Source organism: Ursus arctos, unplaced genomic scaffold, assembly GCF_023065955.2.
Source record: "Ursus arctos isolate Adak ecotype North America unplaced genomic scaffold, UrsArc2.0 scaffold_34, whole genome shotgun sequence".
NCBI lineage: Eukaryota > Metazoa > Chordata > Mammalia > Carnivora > Ursidae > Ursus > Ursus arctos.
The window spans coordinates 15,247,497-15,274,739 of NW_026623030.1; the positions used below are offsets into that span (position 1 = coordinate 15,247,497).

A 27,243-nucleotide genomic window follows, 5' to 3' on the forward strand; every position below is an offset into this window, starting at 1 on the left:
TCCACAGCAGAAGAGATGAAAACGCACCCTTGGCCAGAAAACCGTCCCCGCGGGGCCAGGCCAGCACAGAGCAAGGGAAGCTGGTTCACTGGTGTACTAAGCTCTCTGTCAGCACAAATTCACTTTCCCTGTCTTGTCCTCCCCCCTTATCAGGGGCTCCTGTCCCCCTTTCCCTGTATTATGTCTTTATTGTTCCACTGACCTTTTTTTTTTTTTTTAAAGATTATTTATTTTAGGGGTGGGGGCAGAGGGAGAGAATCTCAAGCCAACTCCCTGCTGAGCGCGGAGCCCTACATGGGGCCGGATCCCAGGACCCCAAGATCATGACCTCAGCTAAAACCCAGAGTCAGTTGCTCAACCGACTGAGCCACCCAGGGGCCCCTTCCCTTCACCTCCTAACACAGTCCGCGACATGTGGCTAGTCAATGCTTGAAATGTGGCTAATGCCTCTGGTTGAAATGATAATATTTTGGATGTATTGCAAGAGAGTTAACATGTTTTTAAAACAGAATTTAAAATTTTCTAAATTAGGGGCGCCTGGGTGGCACAGCGGTTAAGCGTCTGCCTTCGGCTCAGGGCGTGATCCCAGCGTTATGGGATCGAGCCCCGCATCAGGCTCCTCCGCTATGAGCCTGCTTCTTCCTCTCCCACTCCCCCTGCTTGTGTTCCCTCTCTCGCTGGCTGTCTCTATCCGTGTTAAATAAATAAATAAAATCTTTAAAAAAAAATTTCTAAATTAAAAATTAGAAAAGTTAATACGCCCCCCTCCGGTTTGTTTTTTTTTTTGTATCAGCACTACTGGAAAATTGTAAATTACATATGTAGCTCCTTGTATTTTTCTATTTCTATGGACAGCGGCTGCTCTGTAATTGACTTATGCTCTAGGTTTGTTATTTACGGTCTGTCTCCCTCTGCTACAATGTAAGCCCCTTGAGGGCAGGGCTTTTTCATGCGTCTCATTCATTGCTGTATTCCCAGTGGTTAGAATATTGCCTCGTATGTACAGGTAGGTACTCAGTAATTACTTGTTGACAATGAATAGCTAAATGTCACTGCAAACAGACCCTGTGTACTTGCCGTGCACTAAGTATAAGCTTTAGTCGTGTATTAAATTCTCAGAACAACGCCACCTAGTAGGTACTGCTATTCCCATCTGCAGAGGGGAGGGAACAGGCTCTGAGGGTTTCGATGACTTGCTCAGGGTGCTGCTGACAGTTGCCCTTGGGAAGGGGGGAACCCCACCTCTTCCCCAGTGCTTTTCCTCCCATGCAGGTTGCTCTGGGGAGCAGACAGCTCACTGCTGGGGGCAGGATTCTCAAATCCAAGCTGAAGGACAGGGAGGATGCTGTGTGCTGTCCCTTCACGGTCTCCTTTTTCTCCTACCTGCCAGGAGGCTGCCTGCTCGCCACAGCTGCCCCGTGGTGACTTTTCACCTAGAAAAGGGACCGAAGGGAGGGACAAGGGCGGGGCCTCGATTCTTCGCCCGCCTGGGTGTTTGAATTCTAACGGCTGAGTCCTCCTGTCCTCCCATCCTCCTGCAGCCTGGTGGCTGGCCTGTGACTCCAGACTGAAGGTGGATTTGCTTGGCGGGGGAGATGGGAGTGGCAGAGCCTCCCGGAGGCTTCTGCTCCCACTACAACAGAGGCTGCTGTCCTGGGTCCCCTGAGTAGGGCTTCCTGGGGTGAATAAGAAGGGACGCGTCAGGAACGTGACCCTGCTTCTCCGCAAACAAGGGCTGCCCTTCACCACAGTTGAGACAAATCTAAATTGAGAAGCTGTTTGCCTTCTGGAGAACGACACAGACCTAGTTTGAATGTCGCTGTCCCCACATACCAGCCCCACCCCTGGGGGGCCTCAGGCACGTGAGTTAGCCTTTCTTGACTCATCTGTAAAACAGAGGTAGGGTTGCTCAAGATAACTTTTTGTAAAGAGCATGCTGCAGAGATCCCAAACTTTATGGGTTCAAGGCACCCAGTGTCTCCGAAATTTTTTCAGGTTACCTCCTACTCCCACCCGCTCAACAAACAACACCCCACAGTAAAAACTAACAGGGTTAGTAAGTATTTAGGTCAAAACAACTCTTAAATATTTATGTCCTAACAACTTAGAAGCCACTTGAAAAATTCACATAAATTGAAAGAAAAAATATTTTAGTTCCTTCTTGAATAATCCTAAGTACATACTAATGGAATGAGAGCTTGTTGGGCTCTACGCAACTCAACCCTTGGAATTAGATTGGGCATTTCCACCCTCATTTCCTGATCCACAGTAATTTTTGTGTGATACTTGCTTTTTATCGGAACTGCCGTAAACGCAGCTTTACCAAGTTACCACATCCTCCAAAGGAACAAAGCTCCAACATTGAAACTGCAAAGGACCTTGAGCTAGCAGTTTGCACGGTGTCCAGCAGGTGTCGCTGTGGACCTCTCAAAAATCCTCTAAATAGTCGGCAGTACCCTGAGGCACCTGCCCACGGTCTGAGAGCTACAGACCTAATAATGGAGCAACAGGGACACGGTAGATACTCAGTAAGTGGAAGCTGTGAGCTTCATCGCCATTCTCTCCTCCTGGGCGAGCAGCGATTTGCAAAGGCCGAGTTCAGGTAAGGCAAAAGCCTTCCCCCTTGGCTGTAGGAGGTAGCACAAGAGGGGTGCCCTTCCAGCCAGTCTCAGAGTTCTCTTGGAATTCACCTACCAACCCTGATCCCAACTCAGGGCCCACCTGTATTCCAACTCGGGCCACTCTTCCTCCCAGCCCCACTACCCTTTCAGCCTTACCAAACAGTGGCTGGTATACGCACTGTTAACTCGTTTTCTCATTTAACTCAACAGTCCCATGAGGCAGGTATTTTATCCTTTTTTAAGATTTTATTTATTCATTTGAGAGACAGAGAGCACAAGCAGGGGGAGTGGCAGGGGGAGAGGGAGAAGCAGACTCACCGCTGAGCAGGGAGCCCGACTCGGGGCTCAATCCCAGGACCCTGGGATCATGACCAAGCCGAAGGCAGAGGCATAACCGAAGAAGCTACCCAGGCGCCCCGAGGTAGGTACTTTTATCCCATTTTACAGCTGAGAAAACTGAGGCTCTAAGAGGATATATAACCTGTCCAGCTGATGCATAGCAACGCTAGGATTTGAACCCAAATCCCTCTGATGGCAGAATCCAAGCCCTGACCACTATTCCATGCTACCTTTTTTTTTTTTTTTTTTTTTTTTTTTTTTTTTGAGGCAGCTTGCTCTCACTAAATAGTTGTTACTATCACTTTGGTGGCGGTGGTGGTTCTGGGTAATTCTGCCTATCGGCCTTGTCACTTTCGAGCTGGTTTTGCAGATTAAGAGATTAAGGTGCCAAGGAACAAAAAACAATGGTCAAGAGCACAGACTCTGGCCATGACTGCCTGAATTTGAGCCTGGCTCTGCCACTTACCAGCTGTGTGACCTTGGGCAACTAGCTTAACATCTCTGTGCCTCGGTTTCCTCTTCACTGGACCGGGCCTGAAAATACTATCTGCCCCGTGAGTTGTTAGGAGGATTAATGAGGTAACATACACGAAACGCTGTGCCTGGCTTACTGTAACCACACCCCAATACGGAGTGATTGTCATTACGCGGCTATTAATGTGAGTGCCCCACTCCTCTTGGCCAGGCTGAGTTCTCTTCTTTTGCAAAAGTTTTTCCCATAAGAGTCCTTGCCCTCATCCCATTTGACTCATATGCCCTGATTCTGGCATTCAAGGCCATGGACACCTCAAGCTCCAACCTCTCCCCAGCCACACTATCTGCCGTCTCCAGGGCACACCTGGAACTCTCTCCCACATCTATGCTTTTGCACAAGTTCTTTTCTCCTTGGACGCCTACCCCTGTTAACCTGTCCTGAAGGTCCTCCTGGGTCTCCTTCTGACCCCTTCTATTGCCAACGGCCACCGGAGCCTTCACGAGCCAGCATTCCCTACCTCCCTGGAGCAGGACCGCAGCACCAGGAAGCCCCAGACTGAGGGTTAAAAATACAGATTCGTGGCTCCGCACTCAGAGGGTTTGATTTTGTAGATCCCGAGTAAGCCCCAAATATACAAGCTCTTTGCATCAAGGGGCAAAGAACTGCGTATTGTTCTCTGTATACGAGTGTTTGCGAAAGATGTGGAAGGACGTGCTCTAAGCTGTCAACATCAGTTACCTGGGGTGGGAAGGTACGTACAAACAAAACAACAGCAGGGTTGGGGAAAGAAAGAAAAGAAACCTCAAAAATAACTATGTGAGGTGATGGATGTTAGCTAAAATATTGTGGTGATCATTTTGCAACATATACATACACCAAATCATGTTGTGCGCCTTCAACGAATACAATGTTTTATATCAGTTACAGTGCTACAAAACTGGGGGTGGGGATTAGATTGTAGTGATAGTTGCACAACTTTGTTGCAATATCCTAAGACCATTAAACTGATACTTTAAATGGGTGAGTTATATGGTGAAGGAAGGAAGGGAGGGAAGGAGGGAGGAAGGAAAAGGAAAGGAAAGGAGAAAGAAAGTGGGACCCCTGAGTGGCTGAGTCAGTTAAGTGTCTGCCTCCAGCTCAGGTCATGATCCCGGGGTCCTGGGATCAAGCCCACATCAGACTCCCTGCTCAGTGGGAAGCCTGCTTCTCCCTCTCCGTCTGCCACTTGCCCTGCTTGTGCTCTCTCACTTCTGCACGCTCTCTCTCAAATATTTAATAATAATTTTATTTATTTATTTGACAACACCAGAGGGGGAAAGAATCAGAGGGAGAAGGAGACTCCCCGCTGAGCAGAGAGCCCGATGTGGGGCTCCATCCCAGGACCCTGGGACCATGCCCTGAGCTGAAGGCAGATACTTAACCGACTCAGCCACTCAGGTGCCCCAATAAGTCTTTTTAAAAATTTTAAAAAGAAAGAAAAGGAGTGTCCGAAAGACACTGCATGTTAGTGAAAGGATTTGGTGTGTGTGTGTCAGGATAAACCACAGTGAGCCGTATGGAAAGATGGTCTCCAGAGAAATAATCTGTAGTTATCTCGAAATAGTGGGATTTCAGGTAATTTTCATGTTCATGCTTATTATTTTCTAAATAATTTGACTACTTTAACATGAATACTTAAATTTTTATGTCAAAAAAAGTTTTTTTTTTAAAGTAACCTCTACACCCAACATGGGGCTCGAACCATGACACCCCAGGTCCAGAGCCGCATGCTCTGCAGACTGAGCCAGCCAGGCGCCCTAAGATAAAGTTATTTTTATTTGAGTGGTGACTGCTCTCTGCCCCGCCCCCCCCCCCCCCCCCAAGAACCAGGCTCCTCCAGGCTATGTTGGCGCTCACAACTCTGTTCCCCATCTCAGGTGTTCCTCTCTGGACCCCTACCTGGTGGTGAAACCCACGGTATGTCTATTCCTGGGCACACAGAGTTCATAAATGCTGATCCTACACTCCTGGAGTCTATACACACAGCACATGCCCAGGAAATACTTGTGGGATGGAGCCAATCCACGCTTTCTGAACCTGTTTCTTCTGAAGGTGTCCTGTCAGTACAATTAGACTGTAAACTCCGTGAGAGCAGGAGAACCCTGCCTTTTTATTTCCCTAACCCCTGCCCAGTTCTGATATGGGCACATAGTGACCCTCAAGGGTAGAACAAAGACAAGAGACAGAAAAACACAGGTGGAAGAGAGGGACCTGCGCCCCCGCAGTGCCTTCCTCCGCCTTGATGTCATCCTCCGCGTTGACAGCAGAGGGCGCTCTACTTCCACGCAGCAAAAGTTTCCGTCACTGCCGCCTTAAAAACTCCCCGCCGCAGCGTGAAAAAGTTTCCTATTCCAAGGCCCCGCCCTCATTGTTCCTGAATCAGACTCTGGCAGAAATTGACAGAGAATCTCTTCTTTGACCAAGACCGTGGGCAATTTTCTCAGGATAAGGCAAGTTGCAGAAACTCTGTCTCACACAGCTCCGTGGGTGTCTCCGTTGTGGCTTCTGCCCTCCGTGCGTTTAGAAGCAAAAGAGAGACTTCCCAGAGAGACTTCCTATAATGCACGGACCAGGAATCGAAGTGAAGCAGTGAGTTAGCCGGAGTCCACGCGTCAGCCCCAGAGCTAGGCAGTGCTGCTGCCCAGACACCAAACTTGCCAGCTCTGCTGCGTACTAGCCCCGTGGCTAACCGAGTCCCAGAAGCATATCGAGCCTCCCTTCCCTCATCTGCAAAGTCGGGTAATGTGGGCCTCACGGGGTGGTTGTGATAATGCAACGAGAGAAACCGCGGTTGAGTCTCTGCAGCCAGCGGGCATCGATGGAATGTTAGTTTTCAGCCTGATAAAAATAGCTACTGTTTTGAGCACATACTACACGCCCAGCCTCTGGACTTCACCCCCCCTCCCCCCGAAAACAGGGCCCTTGCGAGGATACGAAGGGACAAGAGGGATATCGAGCTGAACCGGGCGGGGGTCCTCAGGACCTGGCACGGAGTCACATCCATTCACATGCCTCCGTGGGCCTCGAGATTCACAGGTAATTGACAATCCAAAACAAACCGGCAAACAAGAACCAGGTGATCGTGTTTCTGGATGGATGGATAGATACAAAGGAGCCTGGGAACGTTGGTTGTTTCAAGGGAGGGAAACCCAAAGACCGGAGGACGGACGGAGTGGGATGAAGGCTTGTCTTTTGTGCTGCTTCATTTTTACAGGGTCCTGGCAGGATACAGCCGGCACGCTCAGATGAGATGATGTGGGGAGGCTTTCCGTAAAGGGGCTCTGTAGCAAAGTGGGAGCAGGTGTAGGAAAACCCAAGGGCTGGAGTATCCGGGATGGGGGCTGGGGCCCGCACAGGTGAGGGTGGGAATGGCCTCCAGGGCTTTGGAAAAGGGCTGTCCTGAGGGGCCAGAACCACGTGACTCCAAGCCAGGAGGTGGGAGGGAGTAATTACCTCCATCTCCAGCGCACTGACCTGCCCCGCAATTTCCGGCTGGTCTTTCCACTTGCCAAAGGTAACCATCGGACACAGAGAGACTCCCGGGGCACCGGGCAGGGTGCAGACCAGACCACCACACAACGGAGGTTACCGTGATACTGATGAGCTAAGAAAGATGTATTTGGACTTCGTCCCTGGATCTTGGCACCGAGCCCCTAAACCCGTGTAAACTGGAGTGACAGGGGCGGTAGGAGCACGTTTTGTTACACTATTTGACCTTAGTCCCCGTTCTAGATTTAAGACCTTCCAAGATCCTGGGAATCTCAAGAGGATAAAACTGTCTTTTTGTATGTTAATGAGATGACTGACGGCTGGTGGGCGGGGGCGCTGTGGGGGCTCAAAACCGGAGAGACCAGAACCCTAATAGAGGATTAGAAATTTCAGCCCCTCCCACCCACCCCTGACCTCTAAGGACGGGGGAGGGGCTGCCGACGGAGTTAATCGTCAATGGCCAGTGATTTGATCAACCATAGCGGTATAACGAAGCCTCCGTCAAAATCCTCAATGAGAGAGTTGGGAAAGCTTGCAGGTCGGTGAGCATGTCCTGTGCTGGGAAGGTGGCGCACCCCCTCCCCAACTCCACCGGGACAGAAGCTCCTGTGCTGCGGACCCTTTCAAATCCCGCCCTAGGTACCTCTTCCTCTGGCTGGTATTTGTACCCTTTATCATGTCCTTTCTAATAAGCCAATAATAGTCAAGTGTGTCCCTGAGTCCTGTGAGCCATTATAACAGATGATCGAAACTGAGGATGGGGTCATGCATGGGAGCTTCTGATGTGATGCCAAGTCGGACAAAAGTGTGGGTACCCTGGGAGCCCAATACCTGTGACCAGCATCTGAGATGGAGGCAGTCTTGAGGGACTAAGCCCTTAACCTGTGGGGTCTGCACTAAGCCTGGGTAGTGAGTGTCAGAACTGAATTAAAAGCTGAGGCTCTTAGAGTCTTTTTTTTTTTTTTTAAGATTTATTTATTTATTTGAGAGAGAGCGAGCAAGAGAGTGTGAGAGATGACCAAACTCCCCAACGCGTGGCTTGGTCCTGGGACTCTGAGATGAGGACCTGATCCGAAATCAAGAGTGGGATGCTTACCTGATCCAGGCACCCCAGACTCCTAGAGGTTTATAGGGTATTTCTACCTACCGTTCATGGACCAAAATGGCCATGGCCAGTCACATGGCCATGCCTAGTTGCAAGAGAAGCAGGGAAATATCTTTATTCGAGGATCGGGATTCTGTTACTAAGGAAAAATGGGAAGAATGTCTATTAGATGTATAACTAGCTAGAAATGATAATAGCCGTCCAGTCATTCAGCACTTACTGTATGCCAGACACAGTGGAAGCGCTTAGTAAGTGTGGCCCTGGTCAAACAAGATTGACATCTGCCCCTTCTGTAGCTGGGGAGAGACACACACACACACACACACACTTGAGCCATTTGGGCATGGCCCTTTCACTGTGAGCTGCTCCTATGAGAAGTCTTTGTAATGTGACCCCAAGCAGGGAGGGGTAATGTTCCCTTAGCATAATAAGGTCAGGGTTACTGGTTCTCACGAAATTCAATCAAAACGCGGTGACTTGGAGAAATATTAATTTTCCATGCAGATAGGAGGGAATGTTTTCAGAAGGAAATTAATCTTGGTGGTTGGAGATATGTTTGATTTTACATACACTGAGACGAGACCAGCCACTGTCTGGCATGGAAACCCCCACTGTTCCAGCCAACCCCGTCCTCCCCGCTCCTGCCCCCAGAGGAGTCAACAAATGGTGAGACCAAAGTCCCTCTGTTCCCCTCTGCGAGTCAGCAGAAACTCCGGAGAAGAAAGGCTTTTGATAGTCAGCAGACTCCGGGAACTGTGTACTTAGCAATTTACAAAAAGGGGCTTCGGTAGGGACTCTGACATTTTTACAGAGATGGGTGATGGCTGGAGCGGCAGGAGGAAGGGAGGGCGTGAGTGGTGCAAAGGTAGGAGAGAGAAGTAGGCGGTGCGGAGAGGAAGGGAAGATCAGAGGGCTGCCATTTTGCACAACTCCAGGGTCACGCCCACCTACAGAGAAGAGAGGCCAGCCCAGTTTCTAAAGGCCGGTAGCAAGGAGATAACCCTGGACCGTCTGGGGGAGCTGGTGGAGGAAGGAGCTTGGAGAGGCTTGCAGCAGCCCCTATCCTCTGGGAAGTGGAAGCTATCCCAAGACTGGAGACATGGTTTGGGGTTCCCGAGGATCAGCGATGCAGGCAAAACTCGCAGAGGCTGGATCCTGGGTCTGGAGCAGCTGGTCTGAACCAAGACGCCTGCACCAAAGCTTGGCACAGAAATAGTGGTCTTACCAGCCTTGGTGGGGGGTCCACAGGCTTGGACCCAGGGCATATCAGCGTAACCAGTGTAGACGAAAGGCCAGAAGGCCCCCCTCAAACATGTTTGCCTGTAGAGGAGTCCCATGACCTTTGTACAAGACTAAAAATAGGAAGCCGAGTTATGACCGAGCGTGAATTCCACCTTGCCTGAACACGCGGAAGCCTTGGCTCAGGAATAATTGGATTTCAGATCAATAAAGTGCAGTTCCCTAGCAGCTGTGGTGGAAATTCATACCCCCCAAACTGCAAGGAAATGGGGGTGTTATTTTAGGCAGATGGCCAGACACTTCTGCAATGAGTCGGCGAAACTCAAGGAGAGAGACATAACCTTTCACAAGACTACCCTCACCTCAGACACCAGTTGCAAGTTTAAGGGTGGTCCCCAGGCCACCCTCACTTTGCCCTTTTTATATTTTGGGAACAAGTAGGGGAATGGAAAAAAAGAACAGGTCAAGACCCATCAAAAGTGTAGTTCTTGAAATAAGGGAAACAAAGTGAAAGCTATAAAGAAGGGGTAATTTTTTAACCTTGATTAAAATTCTCCCATCTTCTCCCCAGAAACCTTATTCACCCACAGCCTTCCCCAGGGCAGCTAAGGACAACTCTGTGGCATCATTAGGAGCCCAGATTCTCTCCATCTTCCTTCTCAGCAGTCCATAGCATCAGCTTCACTGAGTCGTGACTCCCCTCATGGTCACAAAGTGGCTGCCACCACTCACTGAGACATCTTGCCCTCCTGGAGGAAGAAGCAAAGGGAGGAACTGCTTACACCCATTAGTCCAGCCAGCTCTGAAGGGGGAACATTTCATGTAGAGAATTTTAATGTAATGATAAATCGAGCTAAAAGTTAGTTTTTTCAAAATGCAATAGCAGTTCTCACCAATGTCAGGTATAACATAATCTCCCCCCTACACTCCCCAGTTGATTTAAATTCTAAAAGAATTGCTGTACTGTTGGGTTTTAGTAATATAAATGATTATATAATAGGCATATAATATAAATTAAAATAGAACACAATAATATAAATGTAAAACTAGCACTTTTTAATAACTTACCTTTGGGTTTTTGGTTTTGGTTTTGTTTATGTTTTAATAAACATTGTCATCTACTTGTAGGGAAGTTAATTCGGAGAATTCCCAGTGATACGGCTGGTCCCTGGCACAGCTGGTCTCAGCCATCTGGTTTCAAGAGTAAGTTTTTAACGGTATAAAATCACTGGGGATGGTCATGACTCCAGCCCCTATGGCACTGTATAGTCCTCTTTTAAACAGTAGATTAAACAACAACAAGAACAACAACAACAACGATACTACAGCGATTATAACGATGAAGAAATAGAACTTAGCCTACCTCTAACTCGGTCATTTTATAAGGCCACTTGGAATTTTTATTTGTGTTTAAAATTGAAAACTGTGAAACACAGTGTGAACGGCAAGATGTAATACTTTTGTTTGGTTACTGCTAATTTTAGTTCACACATGATATTTTTACTGAATTCACTAATACGTTTAAAATTGAAATGCATTCCTACTTCCTGGTAATTGTTTTAAAATGAAAGAATGGGGGAGCCCGGGTGGCTCAGTCGATTAAGCGTCTGACTTTGGCTCCGGTCATGATCTTGGGGGTCATGGGATTGAGCCCTACCTCCCCCCCCAACCGCTCCCAGCTCAGCGGGGAGTCTGCTTCTCCCTCTCCTGCCCCTCACCCTCTGGTGCTCGCTCTTTCTCTCTCTCAAATAAATAAAAATATTTAAAAAATAAAATGAAACAATGAATGGAGAAAATAATGATCTGTATTGGTTATCACATGATTAACACTGAAAAACATTTTTATCCTCTAGGGGAAGGGAGGGTTAAGAAATGATGTGTTCTGGGTCAAATACAGTCCTTCAAGTGTCTGAAGACTATTTGCACGTCACCACTGCTAGTTCTCTCTTTCTGGCTAAATGGCCCTAAAAAATTTTTTTTCTTACTTCTCTTCCTACTAGAGCCTGGTGGGAATCTTTTACGATCGTGGCTTCCGGAACTGCAGGGTCTGCAGAACAGAAGGGCAGCACAAGATTTTGAACCAGGTGGGCCTGGATTCAAATCCTCCATCTGGCTGTGTGATCTGGGGCAAGTCATTTTCTTTCTGAGCCTGTTTCCATATCACTACAATTTGGTTAAAGATCTTTTTAATCTTTTGTGGTTTATGTTAGGATTAGATGAGCTAATTTATTATTATTTTTAAAAGATTTTATTTATTTATTTGAGAGAGAGAGCATGAGTGCAGGGGTGGGGGGTGGCCGGAAGGGAGAGGCAGAGGGAGAGGGAGAAGCAGGTTCCCCTACCAAGCAAGGAGCCCGATGTGGGGCTTGATCCTAGGACCCTGGGATCATGACCTGAGCTGAAGGCAGACGCTTAATGGAGTGAGCCACCCAGGTGCCCCCAAACCGCACCTATCTGAACGGCTGAAATGGAAAAGACCGCCCGTAACCAGCACTGGCCGCCTCACGCCCTGCTGTTAGAAATGTAAAGTGGTACAACCGCTTTGGAAAATAGCTAGTAGTTCTTAAAAAGTTAAATATACAACTAACATATGATCCAGCCATTCCACTTCTCGGTATTTACTGATGACCAGTGAAAACAGCTGCCCACAAGTAACCGTGCGTCACACACAGGGACAGCAGCTCTGTCCGTAGTCGCCGAAAACTGGACGCAAACCAGATGACCATCAGCCAGTCAACGCACAAACAAAGCTTGTCCTCTCCGTGCAATCGGATGTGAGCTCGGCGACAACAGAGCGAGTGATTCGCGCCCACGCGACTACACGACTGGATCTCGGAGTAGTTATGCTGAGCGATGGAAGCCCGGCGAACCTCGGAACATACTGTCCGATTTCGCTTATAGGAAAGTCTAGAAAATGCGAAGTCATCTCCAGCGATGGAAAGCTGACTGGTGGTTCCTCGGGTCTGGAGGGAGGGCAGGCCGGGGAGGAGGGGCGGGGATTACAACGAGCACGAGGAAACTTGCCCGGGTTCTAGGTGTATCCATTATCTTGATTGCGGTTCTGGTTTCACAGGTGGATACTCACCGCCCACACTTAGCAAATTACACACCCGAAACATGTGCAGTTTATTGTAAGTCAATTATACCGCAAGAAAGCTCTTTTTCCAAGTCTATTCACCCCTTTGCATTTTTTCAAGGGATCGGGAGAAGATTGGAATTACTTCCAATCACATTTTTCCTGCCAAGTCAGTCCCCATGCAGAGACTGGGCGCGCAGAAGCTCGGCTATGTTTGGCTTACATACATTACGTATACAGCTCGGGCCGCCTCAATATACAGCAGTGATTGGGATTAATAATGCTGCATTCCAGATATCACCTGACTGGCACAGAACTTTCTATCTAGATCAGACGTTGCATACTCCACAAAGAGGCCGTTATGGGCCAGGTCGGTAAAATAAAACAAAATAAGACAAGCATCTATGATAGGTAATGGCAGAGACTATGGCAAAAAGAATTTACTTCCGGGCTGAATTCAAATTCTGAGTGCTGAACAGCAGACATTGGTTGACTGTGTTGGGCACATCTCCAGGCGTGGGGAGCAGGGACCACTGCTCTCTCACCCTGACTGGATAACTGCGTCTTAAAGAGGTCCTTGCAACGTAGTGATTCAATAGCAACAGCTGACATTTTTACAAGAGGCTTTTTATTTGGTCCTCCCTACAATTCTGTGCACTAGATAAGATTATCACGGTTTTCTAAAAGAGGAGACTGAGGTTCAGAGGTGTCCCTAAGACTAGCCCAGGGCCAGTGAAACCAAGACTCCACCTTGCTTCTTTTCAAACCCACCTGGGTTTTTTCCCCACCTGGCTACACCTACGATTGTATTAGCTTTGTTTACCCCGGTGGATTAAACCCAAGAAGATTCAGCTTTCTCTTCTTTCCTGCGTCGGTCACTTCCCGGGGCCAGCCCAGATTTGGAAGGAGAAAGACGTCAGGGGGCTCTCTGGTGGGCATTCTAGGGAAAAAAGAGTTGGAGACACAAACAGCTTCTTACAACTCCATATTTTTGTTTATAAATTCTCTTCTTAAGGAGTTCGTCTGTGTCTGAATATCTTGGGGTAATAATGCAATTAAGGTCACTTCAAGGAAACCATTGCATAAGAACTTAAACTTGCAAAATGGATTTGTTTATTCATTCCACAAATACTTTCATCTGGTATGTGACCCCTTAACAGTTAATAGGACTAACTAGATGCCAAGCAGTTTTAAGTGCTTTACAGGTATTAACAATTAGTCCTGAACAAACAACAACATAGGTGGGTTCTGTTACATCTTGGTCCATCTGAGCTGCCGTAACTGAGTGACTTAAGCAACAAAAATGTTACTTCTCACAGTTTTGAAGGCTGGAAGTCCATGATCAAGGGGCCAGGAAGGTAGGTTTCTTTTTTTAAATTTTTATTTATTTATTTGAGAGTGAGAGTGAGAGAACACAACAGGTGGGGAGGGGGAGAGCGGCAGAGGGAGGAGAAGTAGGTTCTCCGCGGAACAGGGAGCCCGACGCAGAGCTCGATCCCAGGACGCTGGGATCATGACCTACTCAAAGGCAGATGCTTAACCGGCTGAGCCACCCAGGAGTCCCAGGTGGCTACTTTCTCACCAAGTGTTCACATGTCCTTTTTGGAGAGAGAGAGTGAGCTCTCTGGTGTCTTTTTTTTTTTTTTTTAATTTTATTTATTTGACAGAGAGAGACAGCCAGCGAGAGAGGGAACACAAGCAAGGGGAGTGGGAGAGGAAGAAGCAGGCTCACAGCAGAAGAGCCTGACGCGGGGCTCGATCCCATAACGCCGGGATCACGCCCTGAGCCGAAGGCAGATGCTTAATGACTGCGCCACCCAGGCACCCCTCTGGTGTCTCTTCCATGAGGACACTAATCCTATTGGATCAGAGCCCCACCCTTATGACGTCATTTAAACTTCTTTACTTCTGTAAAGGTTCCCTGTCTGCAAATACCGTTCATTGGGGATTAGGTCTTCAACATGTGAATTTGTGGATTTCAATGAGGGGCGAGGAGGGGCTACATCCAGTCCTTAGCAGTTATCATCCCCATTTTACAGATGAGGATAATAAAGGGCTAGGTACATACAGTATATGTAAATGAATGCTACTCCTACTCTCCTGAGCTTACAGTCCGGTGGGAGAGACCAGTATTAAATTACAAAATGAGCTCATCACTATGGAGGAAAAGCAGAGAGAGTTACATGAGGGTACAGCAGTGGCACCTTGTCTAGACCGAGGAGTTGGACTTTCCTGAGGAAGTGCTGGGTGGGCCTCTTTGTGGCATGGAAAGCGGTGTGAAACAAGGCACATTCTAGAAATTAAAGAAGTGTGGACAGGATGAAGAAAGCCACAAAAGGTGCAGAGGCTGGAGAGATGAGCTGGGGCTAGACTCCACGAGGAGGGGAGGGGGTTTAGACTCGGTCCTTAAACCAATGGGGAGCCACTGACGGCTTTAGGAGAAAGAGAAACATCGTGGGACTCATTTTTTTTGGAGAATAATCTGAGTGGGATGAGGGTGAAGTGGTGGATGGGATGACCTCTTCTCTAGGCTCCTTTATTTATTTTTAAAGATTTTATTTATTCACGAGAGACAGAGAGAGAGAGGCAGAGGGGGCGGGAGAGGCAGGCTCCCCATGGAGCAGGGAGCCCGGCGGGGAACTCGATCCCAAGGCCCTGGGATCACAACCTGAGCCGAAGGCAGATGCCTGACCAACTGAGCCACCGAGGTGCCCTCTAGGGCTCCTTTAGATGGACACCCTTCCCCCCAGTTTACCCCTCTCTCTTCTGCTCCCCACCCCCGGACATAAACATCTTGCCTCAATTTACACAGAACTTTTCAGGAGGACATCAGTTTTTATTTTATTTTATTTATTTATTTATTTATTTTTTTTGGGGGGGACATCAGTTTTTAAAAAGTCAGGACAGTCACATAAAGGGAATGAGGAAAAGCCTGGCATATTTGAGTGCCTACTATGTGCCACCTCATTCATTCAGAGGAGCCCCCATGAGGCGTGGATCAGAAACAAAGCCAAGAGTTCACCGAGTCCATTTCCCCTTCCCAGGCACCGACTAGACCACATTCCCAAGCGCCCTTGCATCGAGGGAGGGCCACGTGCCTTGTGCAGCCAATGGAGTGTGGGCAGGAGGGTCGTACCCTCCCCCACGCCTGGTCACGAAGCTTCCCGTCCAGTCTTTCAGTTCTCCCTCCGGTCCACCTGGAAGGGAACAGGGGAGTTTAAGAAGGGGAGCCTTAGGATGGAAAGGAACCTGATCCCAGAGTCTACGGTTGGCAGAAGGCTGTCCACCTACCCAGGCACATCCGTATCAGACTTAGCACGAGAGAGAAATAAGCCTTTGTGGGTTCGGCCAGGGAGCTCCCGCAGTGGCTTGTTCTGGCAGCGAGGCGCTCCTGATTGCTATGAGGTGTCTGATTGTGTTCTCGTTGCGTGGATGAGGAAACAGAGGTCCAGGGAAGCGAATTAAGTGAATTCAGGTCACGCTCCTCGGAAAGAGTACAGCAAGAATTTGAATCAAGCTCTGCCTGACACTTGACCTTGCTCTCATTTACTTGTTCCTTTCTCTTTTCAAACAACTGCTTAGAAACTGCATGAAGAATGCACGCAGTGTTTTGTGCGATTGCAGCCTAATTCACTTATGAGGTCTCCATGAGTGAGGGGTGTTGCCATCCCCCCCACCTGTCCTAGGTAAGCCTTCAGTGAATATGCTTCCAGCTAAACCTTTAGCATAGTCCTTGATTGCTCCTTTAGGATAAATTATTAGTGATGGAATTTCTAGGTCATAGTGTGTGTGTGTGTGTGTGTGTGTCTGTGTACACATTTTGGAAAGCCGAATTTGGTAGCCAGATAAGGGCCACGCCCTTTATTCTGCCCTCTGCTGGCTCCCAAGTGGGTGGCTGATGATTGGATGGTGCCTTGAGATTTCTCTGGGTTCTGTGACCTCAATGTAAGGCATCAAGAAAGCCGGGTCCAGGGGCGCCTGGGTGGCTCAGTCGGTTAAGCATCTGCCTTCGGCTTGGGTCATGATCCCAGGGTCCTGGGATCGAGCCCCACGTCAGGCTCTCTGCTCAATGGGGAGCCTGCTTCTCCCTCTCCCTTTGCTGCTCCCCCTCCTCGTGCTTTCTCACTCTCTCTGTCAAATAAATAAATAAAATCTTTTAAAGAAAGAAAGCAAGCCAGCCAGCCAGGTCCAGAGCTGCTGGCTGCATATGAGTCTGTCAAACCGAGCAAGGAAGAAGCCTGCTAGGTAAGCAAGCCCAGCCGACCAGGGTTTCTGCTACAGGTACCAATGAACAGGTGTTCCCCTTTCCTGGACATTTGGGTTGTTTCCCATCGTCTGGTATCGCAAACACTGCAGCAAGGAAAGGGTTTTACCAAATCTTTGTTAAACTCTCCTGGGGTGCCCGGTGGGTAATGAGGATAAGGTAGAAATGAGACAGATGTGGTTTGTGCCCTTGGAGAACTTAAGATCAAGTGAGGAAGAGACAGTTGACAGTCAACGAACAAGCGAAGGATGTAAGGCCACAAAGGGAAGTGCGTGAGGCCTCGGGGGTACAGATGGGGTGCCTAGTCACAGGGTCAGTGCCAAGGGCATCGCCTTCTTCCCCATCGTTTCCACCAGCAGAAGCAGGGAGGGGTTGTATCTGATATTGACATGGATAATTTCTTAATCTCGTGTGAAATGCGATTATCTGAGGCTGAGTCTGGCTCGGGTGCGTGGCATCCAGTGAAGAAGTGAGCAAAGCAGGCTAGGGCAGGCGAGGGGCTAGATCAAGTCTAGCCTCGGCCTGGGGTCTACCGTAGCGGGGGCAAAGAGCAAGGGGCTTTGGAGTCCAAATGGCACCACAGATCTGTCCCCCACCGAGGCAAGAGGACCAGTCTTCTGTGTCTCTATATCAGCCATTGCCTGCAGGCTGCTGGGTGGGGGAACACTAGGGGGTGTCAGAACCTCCTAGGTGAGGCAGGACCCCTTAGAGGAAGGCAATTCTCTGGAGAAAGAAGCAGCGCCACTCCTGGGGGCTCGACAGTGGATGCTGGGAAAGAGGATCTGGCCAGAGTACCAGGAGCATCTCCTACAGCTGCCAAAATGCAGCTTCAAGACAAACCCCCCCAGCCTTGCCCTTCTAAACCCAATCGCCCCACCGGCTAGTGGGAAGGTTACAGAAGGCTTCTCTGCAAGTATGAATGATCTTCCCTGGAGACCTGAGGGATGGTGAGGAGTTTGCAGACCAGAGGGTGGAAGGAGAGGGAAGAAGGCTCCCAGCAAAGGGCCAGCACTTGCAAAGGCTTGGAGCTGGGAAGGAGTGTAGCTCATTTGAGGAACTGAGACACAGCGGTGAAGCGGAAGTGCGCATCACTGCGGTTGACCAGGGTAGCCGTGGGGCTGGAGGCGGGGCAGGGAGAGTGCTGGCTCTTCAACTTTATGCTCAGGGTAAGGGGGAGCCACTGGGGGTTTAGAACAAAGGAATGACAGGACCTGACTTCCATTTTCGAAGGACCCGTCTGGCTGCAGTGAGAACAGACCCCTGGGGGCCAAGGGCAGAAGTGTGGACCCTAGTGAGGAGGTCAGTGGTCTGGTTCAGGCAAGAAGTATTGGTGTCGGGGGGCACCTGGGGAGCGCAGTCGGTTAAGCGTCCGACCCTTGATTTCAGTTCAGATCATGATCTCAGGGTTGTGAGATTGGACTCTGCACTGGGCCTGGAGTCTGCTTAAGATTCTCTCTCTCCCTCTCCCTCTGCCCTAGCCCTCACTCTCTAATAAATAAATTAATTAATTTAGAAATGTAATGGTGTCCACACAAAAACCACACAAATGTTCATTGTAGCATTGTTCATAATGGTCCCAAACTGGAAATAACACACATGTCCATCCATTGGTGAATGGATAAAGGAAATGTGTTCTAACCATACGATGGAATATTTGGCCATTGAAAACAATGAAGTACTGGGGCGCCTGGGCAGCTCAGTTGGTTAAGCATCTGCCTTCGGTTCAGGTCATGATCTCAGGGTCCTGGGATCGAGTCCCGTGTGGGTCTCCCTGCTCAGTGGGGAGTCTGCTTCTCCCCCTGCCTCTGCCCCTCCCCGCACTCAAGCACACGAGCACGTGCTCTCTCTCTCAAACAAATAAATAAAATCTTAAAAAAAAGAAAACAATGAGGTACTGATACATGGTAAGACGTGAATGAACCTTGAAAACATTATACTGAGAGAAGCAAGACATGAAAAGACCATGTATGGCGTGACTCCATTTATATGAAATATCCAGAATAGGCAAATCCTAGAGGCAGAATTTAGATGAGAGGTTAACCAGGGCTGGGAGTAGGAAATGGTGTGGGGGGGTGACTGCTAATGGATAAGGGGTTCTTTTTGGGGGTGATGAAAATAATTTGAAAATTGAAGTGTGGTAATATGGCACAAGTTGATGACTATACTGAAATCCACTGAATTTTACACTTTAAAAAGGTGAATTTTTTAAAAAGACTTCATTTATTTGAGAAAAAGAAAGCACAAGCAGTGGTAACAGCAGAGGCAGAGGGAGAGGGAGAGGGAGAAGCAGATTCCCCACTGAGCAGGGAGCCTAATGCGGGGCTCGATCCCAGGACCCTGGGATCATGACCTGAGCGAAAGGCAGATGCTTAACCGACCAAGCCACCCAGGCAGTCCTGGGATGTATTTTGAAGATGGGTCACTTCAGGGGACAGATTGGGGCAGAGAGTGGCTCTGTAGGAGTCCCTGCTTCCCTCAAACGTAGTCCTGGGAGGAAAGAAGCCGCCAGCAGGGACTGGCCGGCTCCCCAGGCTGAGCTGCTCCGAGAGAGGAGACCATGCAGTACAGGGATTCAGAAAGTCTGATGGTGAAGCCTCCACTCCATGGCTTCTTGGCTGCCTGTCCTTCTGCAATTAGCTTGCCCTCCTGGGCCCCTGGATGGACTGGGGAGGTGAGTCTATAAGGCTCTGAGCTGCCTTCCCAGAGTTTCTCAGCTCATTGTAATCTGAGTGTATGGTCACAAGTTCCACGCTCCACTGACAACCGCCAGAGTCCACCAGCCGCCCTCTCCGCGTGGCTTCGAGTCCCCAGGTAAACTCCCAGCCCCACCCGGCCAAGCCCAGCTCTTAAACAACAGGGCCCTGCCTTAGAAGAGCATTCTCCTCTGAGACCTCACCTCCGAGCCTCTGCTTCTCGAGCCCAACCTTGTCCCCAGTTCACCTCCCAGATCATTCCAGCCTCTCGTCTCCACTAAGTTCAAAATCTGCTCCTGCCACATCCTAGCTCTGACCTTGGGCAAGCGACAGGCTCCCTGAGCCTCAGTGTCTTCATCTGTATAATGAAGATTCAGTGAGATCTTATGGCGCATAAAGTGTTCAACCCAGGACCTGACGCATAGTAATGCCCAATAATTGTTAAGTATGGTCTTTAAATTTCCAAAGCCATTTTGTTATGTAATATATATACCATATACCCTACTGGGTACTAGGCCCTGTTGTGGATGCTGGGGGTATGGTGGGGACTAAAACAGACCCAGGTGCTGCTTTTGTACCTTATATATATATAGAGAGAGACCTGACACACAAAAAAGCTGACTCTTTTCATCTCTCGGATGGTAATACGCATTCTGGAAAATAAGCAGGAAAGAGGTAAGGGAGCACAGAGTGGGTATAATTTTGAACAGTGCAACTATAAAAGCTTCATTGAGAAGGTAACTTCTGAGCAAAACCCTGAAATATGTTATAAAACTTAATCACAAAATACACATTGTCTGTGAACCCACTCCCTGTGAGCTAGAATATGACCATTCCTGAAGCTATGTTTTTTTGTTTTATCATTGTTATTGTTTTTTAAGATTTTATTTATTTATTTGACAGAGAGAGAGAGCACAAGCAGGGGGAGAGGCAGAGGGACAGGGAGAAGCAGGCTCCCTGCTGAGCAGGGAACCCTGATGTACGGCTCCATCCCGGGACCCTGGGATCATGACCTGAGTCGAAAGCAGATGCTTAACCGACTGAGCCACCCAGGTGCCCCTCTCATGACTTCTGAAGCCCTTTGCAGCTCAGTTAGAAAACCCTTAATCAGGAGGTCAATATGTGGCTTGACCACGAGCTCTATGTGTGGCTTTTTTTTTCTTTTCAAAGATTTTATTAGAGAGAGAGAGCGCGAGCAGAAGCAGGGGAGCAGCAGGCAGGGAGGGAGAGGGAGAAGCAGACTCCCTGCTGAGCAGGGAGTCCAACATGGGGCTCGATCCTGGGGTCCTGGGATCACGACCTGAGCCGAAGGCAGATGCTTAACCAACTGAGCTGCCCAGGCGCACCCCTCTATGTGTGGCTTGAGCAAATCATTGGCCTGCTCAGTGCCTCAGTTTCTCCATTCTGAAAATGAAAGACAGGAGGCTCTTCAAGAGCCCTTCCAGCTTACACTGTGAGCTGGACGGCAGGAGTGTGTGTGTGTAGCTTCCCAGCATCTGAACCTCCCACCTGTGTTTGGGGGCGGCTCCACCTTCTGGATCAAATATCAGATTTTGTATGGAACGAAAGTATCAAATATTCCTTCTCACCAAGCTGGATCATTTGGCTGGAACCTCTGGAAGGACACGAGGAGAGATGATCTGGACTTCATCCGGCCTCCAGCGGTCTGGGTGTCTGCCAATTTTCTGCTTCTATTTCTCTCACTGCTTCTCTAAGCTTCCACATGTCCTTCCAGCAAATTCCTATCTGCCTAAGTTACCTAGAATTGGGTTCTGTTGTTGGCAGCTGAGGAGCTCAGACCTTCAAGTGGTCCTGTGTCTTTTTTTTAACTATGTGTCTTTCTTCAAGTGTGGCATACCTTTTGGATGTTTGTATCTTCTGTCTTCTCTCCCCAGATAGCGGGGCATCTGGAGGACCAAACAGTGCAAAACTCAGAACAGCTGGTCTGTAGACATGGGATCTTTTCCAAGATTGTGGAGCATCTTCTAGTTCAGAGGACCAAATTGTCATCCGGATACAGCCAGCAAGTAGAAATGTTTTGTTTGTAAATTTCACATAAAAGTTTCAGATTTCCAGATTTTCTTTGAAAAATCAGACCTGGCCACACTGACCCATAGTCCCACACGGTCACATTTTGTTGGAGATGAGTAGCACCTACTGGCTTTAGATGGGGTGTGACTTCTCCAGTTACCCACAGTCCCCACCCCTCCCTGTCGTCTTACGCCTGGACCGCTTCACTCTTGTAAATGATCTATTGGGTCCAGGAGGCACTTGAGTTTGCACCCCTTGTTTAGGTGAGTAGAATGTTGTGGCTCGTGCCTTGTTTTCCTTGAGCATGCCTCTTGAGGCCACAACTGGGGATACGACGTGGCAGGCTGAGATGAGCCCGGACTCCAGCATCAGTTACTAGCTGTGTAACCCTGGAAAGGTCCCTTCACCTCTCGGACCCTCAGTCTCCTCAACTCTGAAACAGAAATTGTGCACAACAGTGTAAAAAAGATGAGGCTGATCAAACATGACACAGAGTAGGTGTTCATGAAAAGTTTATGGAAGAGTTAGCGGATTCTGAGATCTTATGTTCGAAAGGGCCCAGCAGACGGCTTGGCTTATAGTGGGTGCTCAGGAAATGTGCCTTCTCTTCCCCCAGCTTCTCGGTGGCTGGGTTCCTGGGTAGGGATGTTTTGGCTGAGCCAGGGCAGAGCAATCAGGCCACAGTACCCTTCAGAGGGGCCCCATGGGCTAGAAATAGACTGGTTCCCAAATAGGTATGGAACATGAGGTGGGAGGGGGTGGGCATGACACCTCCTGGAATATGGCCAGGAATATGCCCCCCCCCAGTCTGCATGGGATCCACGGGCTTCATGGAAAAGAACTGACACATGTCCAGGTGTCTGAACCTGGGATTCAGATAGGGTCAGACCAGCCCAGCAGCACTGGCAGGTGGAAAGGTGCTTGAGAGAGAAAATCGCAGGAGGAAAACACCAGGCAGAGAGGGCCTGACGGAGGGCTGGGCTGTGAGATGGGCGGGAACAGCTGTTCAAGGAACAGTCTGCCGCTCGGTTTGCCCTTTTTCATATCCACATAGCCCTTGTTTGCTCTGGGATGAGAAGGCTGTGGGGCGAAGGCAAAGAGGGCCCAAACAGTTCTGCCAAGGGATCCCCCTCTCCGAAGGAACTCAGCAGGAGACACGGCAGGGGACTGGCCGGAGAGAGGGGTGAGCAGGTAGGCAGGCCCTGAAGGGAGATCGGCAGTGGGTGAGTGCCTGAGCCCCCCCCCCCCCACAGTGGGCAGAGAGGTCTCTGGCCAGCCAGCCCGTAGCAGCTTCCGCCACATCTGAGGCAGCTCCTGCTGTTCCGGACCTCGGAGAGAACCACAGCCCCCATCAGAACCCGGAGCATCTCTGGAATACTCGGTATTCCAAGGGGACCCACGTCCAAGTCAGGACTTCCTGCTGGCCCGGCTCTGGGGGTTGGGGTGGGGGTGCTTGGAGCACCAAGACTGCAGGTGGAGGTGTGGCTGTGACCGAGGCCTGTCATACTCACGGCTCACCCACAGCTGTTCAGCACCTGCTCTGTGCCCAGCTCCATTCCAGACGTACAGGGAGGGGCGGCCCGCGGAGCATCCAGACAGCAGGGCGATAACAAGCGAGCGCATTGTGTGGGTCAAAGTAAACTCCGTGGTGATATGCATTGCGAAGAAGAGAATGCCGTGTGCTGGAGAGGCTGGGCTGGGTGGGGCCGGGTGACCAGGGCAGACGTGGTCATTTGTGTCACCATGGGATGAGCCAGGGGCAGAAGGGTCACAGCTCTTTCCTTTTCTTGGGTGCCACTCCCAGACCTTGCCCTGTTGGGGCCCCTGTCCCACCTCAGAAGTCAGGTCCACTGAAGGCCTGCCCAGGAGGGCAGGCCAGCGCTGTAGCCCCCTCAGCAAGCCGACCCTAGGGGTCTTCCCTAAGAATGAGGCCAAGGGGGTGGCGGGGTTTGTGATGTGCTCCTCCCTGCCCAGGTTCGCCCAGAGTCCAGGGCGGGGGCGTCACCGCTGACTCATCTCAGGTGGAGCTGGGGAGCCGCCTGCTACCCCCCCCCCCCAACATACATACATACTGCCCTGGCTCCAGGACTCTGGGAGAGGATCTGACCAGAGACGCTCACAGAAATAGGGGCTGTTGATCGCTGGGCCAGCAGCCCTACTCGCCCCCCCACCCCGCGCCCTCCTCAGTGGCCATGATGAAATTTAAGGTTCATTTCCACCTCTTCCTGTGGGAAAAGGGTGTGGTCTTGAGGACACGATGTCAGCATTTCTTAGGGGACTGGCTTGGGCTGGTGTTGCCGCATCTGACACACTTGCTCCAGGAGGGTGCCAGCTGCAGCCGCCCCCACTGACAATGGCCAGTCTTTGCTCCTTCTTCCTCAGGGGTGCAGCCTTCAAAATCCACTAGGTTTTTCCCTTTGCACCCCGATCTCACTCACTCAACCCAGACCCTCCCTTCCGCTTCCTGGAGGGCCACATTTCCCTGGGTGCAAAGCCTGGCCTCGCTGTTCCTTTCTTACCTGTCGGCCCTCCGACCACCCCCTTACCTTCTCTGCATTTCAGCTTCCTCCCGGGTAAAGTCGGAACAAAGAGTCTAGCCTCACAGCGTGGTTGTCATATTGTCTCCATCCAGCACATACTGCGTGGGCTGAGAGAGAGAAAGCGCTTTGAGCAGGACCGGCACATAAGACCACTCGATAAATGGTATCTGTTTTACTCTCATCAGGATTAAATATTTACCTAGTGTCTGTTCTGCTGGGCATTGGGGATTCCGTGCTGAGGAAACAGACACCTTACAGAGTAGACGAACTATAATAAGGAATGTGCAGTATCGGGGCGCCTGGGGGGCTCAGTCGGTTAGGGGTCTGACTCTTGGTTTCAGCTCAGGTCATGATCTCTGGGTCGTGGGATCGGCCCTATGTCAGACTCTGCACGCTCAGAAGCATGAAATCTGCTTAAGATTCTCTCTCTCTCCCCCTGCCCCTCTGCCCCTCCCCCCCATGCGCGTGCTCTTTCTCTTTCTCTCTATCTCAAATAAATAAATACATAAATTGATGAAATCTTAAAAAAATTAAAAAGGATATGCAGCATCTGGCACATAGAGGGTCCCCAGTAAATGGGGGTGGTCCTCCTCCTTTCCTTCTTAGGAACCAGCCCTGGGAACCCCTCTGGTCCTCAGTGCTCACTGAGGCCTACAGATCTGACATGTGATGGAGGTTGAATGAACGCTCTGGCTGGCCAGAGAGCCCCAGGAGTGTGCCTGGCACTGTCACCTTGGGGTGTGTCATGTGCCACATAGGAAAGGTTTCTCCGGGGAGGAGTCCTATAGAGAAGTCTGCCGGGCAAGCTTCCAGGGTGATGGGTGGGTCCTCTCTCATAGCCCCCAGCTGCTCAGCCAGTGCCTAGAAATAGGGTGTTAGAAGCTTGCCTTCCTGGGATCTTGGTCAGGCCTGGATTCCCCTTAGGACGCTCTGACTCAGGCCTGACTCTCAGGAGCAGATGTGGTTAGTTTCAGCAATTTAAGTCTGGTTTTGCGATTTTAACACTCTATTCTGGTATTCAAAGTTGTCATTCGGGGCTTCATTGAAGGTGTGGCCTATAAGGTCCAACTCACAGGCAAGAAGGGGCAAAGCCCGACGCTGAGGGCATTTTAGTCACTTCTAAGAAGTTCTTCAAGTTCTGGGCTCAATTTAAAACGCTTCCTGCTCTAGGCCAGAGGGGCTCGGGTGGGGATGGATCAGTTGCAAGGACAGAGGTTGTGCTAACTTTTGGGAGAGGGGGATTTTAAAATACCTTAGAGGACATAGGTATAGTTTAACTCGAGAAGCTGGGTTTAGGTAAGAGATAGAACAGAGTTTCTGCAAGCAGAAAAGCTAAGGGAGGATGTAGTCATCATAATAGCTGCTATCGATTGAGTGCTTACTGGGTATCAGGTACTCTGCCTAATGTTTCAGCTGAATTATCTCATGTAATCTTTACAACAGCCCTGTGAAGTTGGTGCTATTTTTTTTTAAGATTTTTATTTATTTGAGAGAGAGAATGAGCAGGGGGAGGGGCAGAGGGACAGGGAGAAGCAGACTCCCCGCTGAATGGGGAGCCTAACGCAGGGCTTGATCCCAGGACCCTGGGATCACAACCTGAGAGGATGGCAGCCGCTTAACCGACCCCAAAGTTGGTGCTATTGTGATCTGCATTTAAGATAAAAGAAAGCAGGCGGCTCAGAGAAGTGGGGCCCTCTCTGCCCAAGCCACCCAGCTGACAAGTTACAGAGCCAGGATATGAGTCTAAGTGACTCCAGAGCCTGCAGCCTAAGCCTTGACACCAGGATCACTGCACAGGTGAAGCATGATGGAAAAATAAGAATCCTGGGTTACGGCACACAGAAGAATCCTGGTGGCGGATACTTTGCCTTTGCCAGATGGGTGTTTAGCCCTGACGGGGCATTAGAATCATTAAGAAGCAGTATAAAATGTAGACTTCAAGTCTCTACTTCTAGAGACGCCTCTCTAGTAGATGGGGCCTAGCATCTCTACTTTTCATCATTCCTCAAATGATTCTGACACTGTGCGTTGAAAACTACTGCCCTAGCCTGAATAGGGGTTTTCAGGGATCTCACCTCTTTCCATCCTTGACTATTTCCAGTGGGCTCTGGGCTGTGATCCAAACCACCTGAAAGATGTATAGGAAGGGTTGTGAATGGGAGCAAGGATTGAGTTATGTCATCTGGTTTGACTCTAATCCTGGCTGTGCCATGAACTAGCTATGTGACCTTGGGCAAAACGCTTCACTTTTCAAAGCCTTGGTTTCCTTAGCTGAAAAATAAGGCAGATTATACTGACCTTGAGGTGGTGCTCTGAGGAATAAAGGGAGGGGGCAGTAAGAGCAGATTCGGGTGGTCAGAATAACCCTCCCTCAGATAACAATGATAAAATCTGAAGAAGTATACACCAAAAGCTCCCAGTTATTTGAAGGCTCTGTGAGGCATCCAAGACCAGGCAGAAATGTGAGGGGAGTCAACACCGGAAAATCGCTGCAGGGTGAAATGTGTATGGTTGTGGCCTCTTGCCTGAGGCACTCTCTAATCGGTGTGGGAGGTAGGGATGTGTAGAGCGCTGTGCTTTTACTGGTTTGAGGGGTCAAGAGTACAGAATGCCATGCAAATTGTTGGAAAATCAAGGTTTGTGTGGGGAATCCCAGAAAGACATGAGCTGGAGAAGAGAGGAGTCCCAAACTCTGTATATAAACTCTTTTTTTTTTTTAAGATTTTATTTATTTGACAGAGATAGAGACAGCCAGAGAGAGAGGGAACACAAGCAGGGGGAGTGGGAGAGGAAGAAGCAGGCTCCTAGCAGAAGAGCCTGATGTGGGGCTCGATCCCATAACGCCGGGATCACGCCCTGAGCCGAAGACAGATGCTTAACCGCTGTGCCACCCAGGCGCCCCTATGTATATAAACTCTGTCCAAATCCTTGGCTGTCCACAGGGCTACAGACATATACAGGAGGCTCCAGGGTTCTCAGTGAAATCAGCAGCTGGAAGCTGAAAGAACTGAGTGGAAATTTCAGGGGATACCCTCTACGTGGATGCACACTTTGGAGTTTTGAGGCCAGCCGAGTTAATTGCCTGCTAAAACAACGTTAAAGCACTCTTGAGAGGAACATAACAGAATCCAGGGTCTCTACAATGGATCACTCACATTGTCCAGCACACAAAACCCAAGTAAGTTGTAGTAGACGTATGAAGAAACAGAAAACCGACTTATACTCAGAACTCATTCTCAAAGAGAAAAGTGACAATCCAGATGTTGGATTTAACATTGAGGATTTGAAAGCAACTCGTAAGTATCTTCAAGGCCTTAAAGGAAAATATAGTT

At 49.5% G+C, this 27,243-nt stretch overlaps 1 long non-coding RNA gene across 2 annotated transcripts in view; it reads left to right on the top strand.

Moving 5' to 3' along the window:
• The window catches only part of LOC130542451 (uncharacterized), a 26,162-nt gene extending 4,747 nt beyond the window's left edge, over positions 1-21,415 (top strand). The window contains exons 2-4 of one of the 2 annotated variants that reach the window (XR_008957013.1): positions 10,436-10,510; positions 11,308-11,391; positions 21,236-21,415. This is a non-coding gene — a long non-coding RNA (uncharacterized LOC130542451). Of the gene's footprint in view, positions 1-10,435; positions 10,511-11,307; positions 11,392-11,979; positions 13,404-21,235 lie in introns of those variants that run through there. The other variant, XR_008957012.1, reaches the window with a different exon arrangement.
• The last annotated feature ends 5,828 nt before the right edge of the window (positions 21,416-27,243 follow it).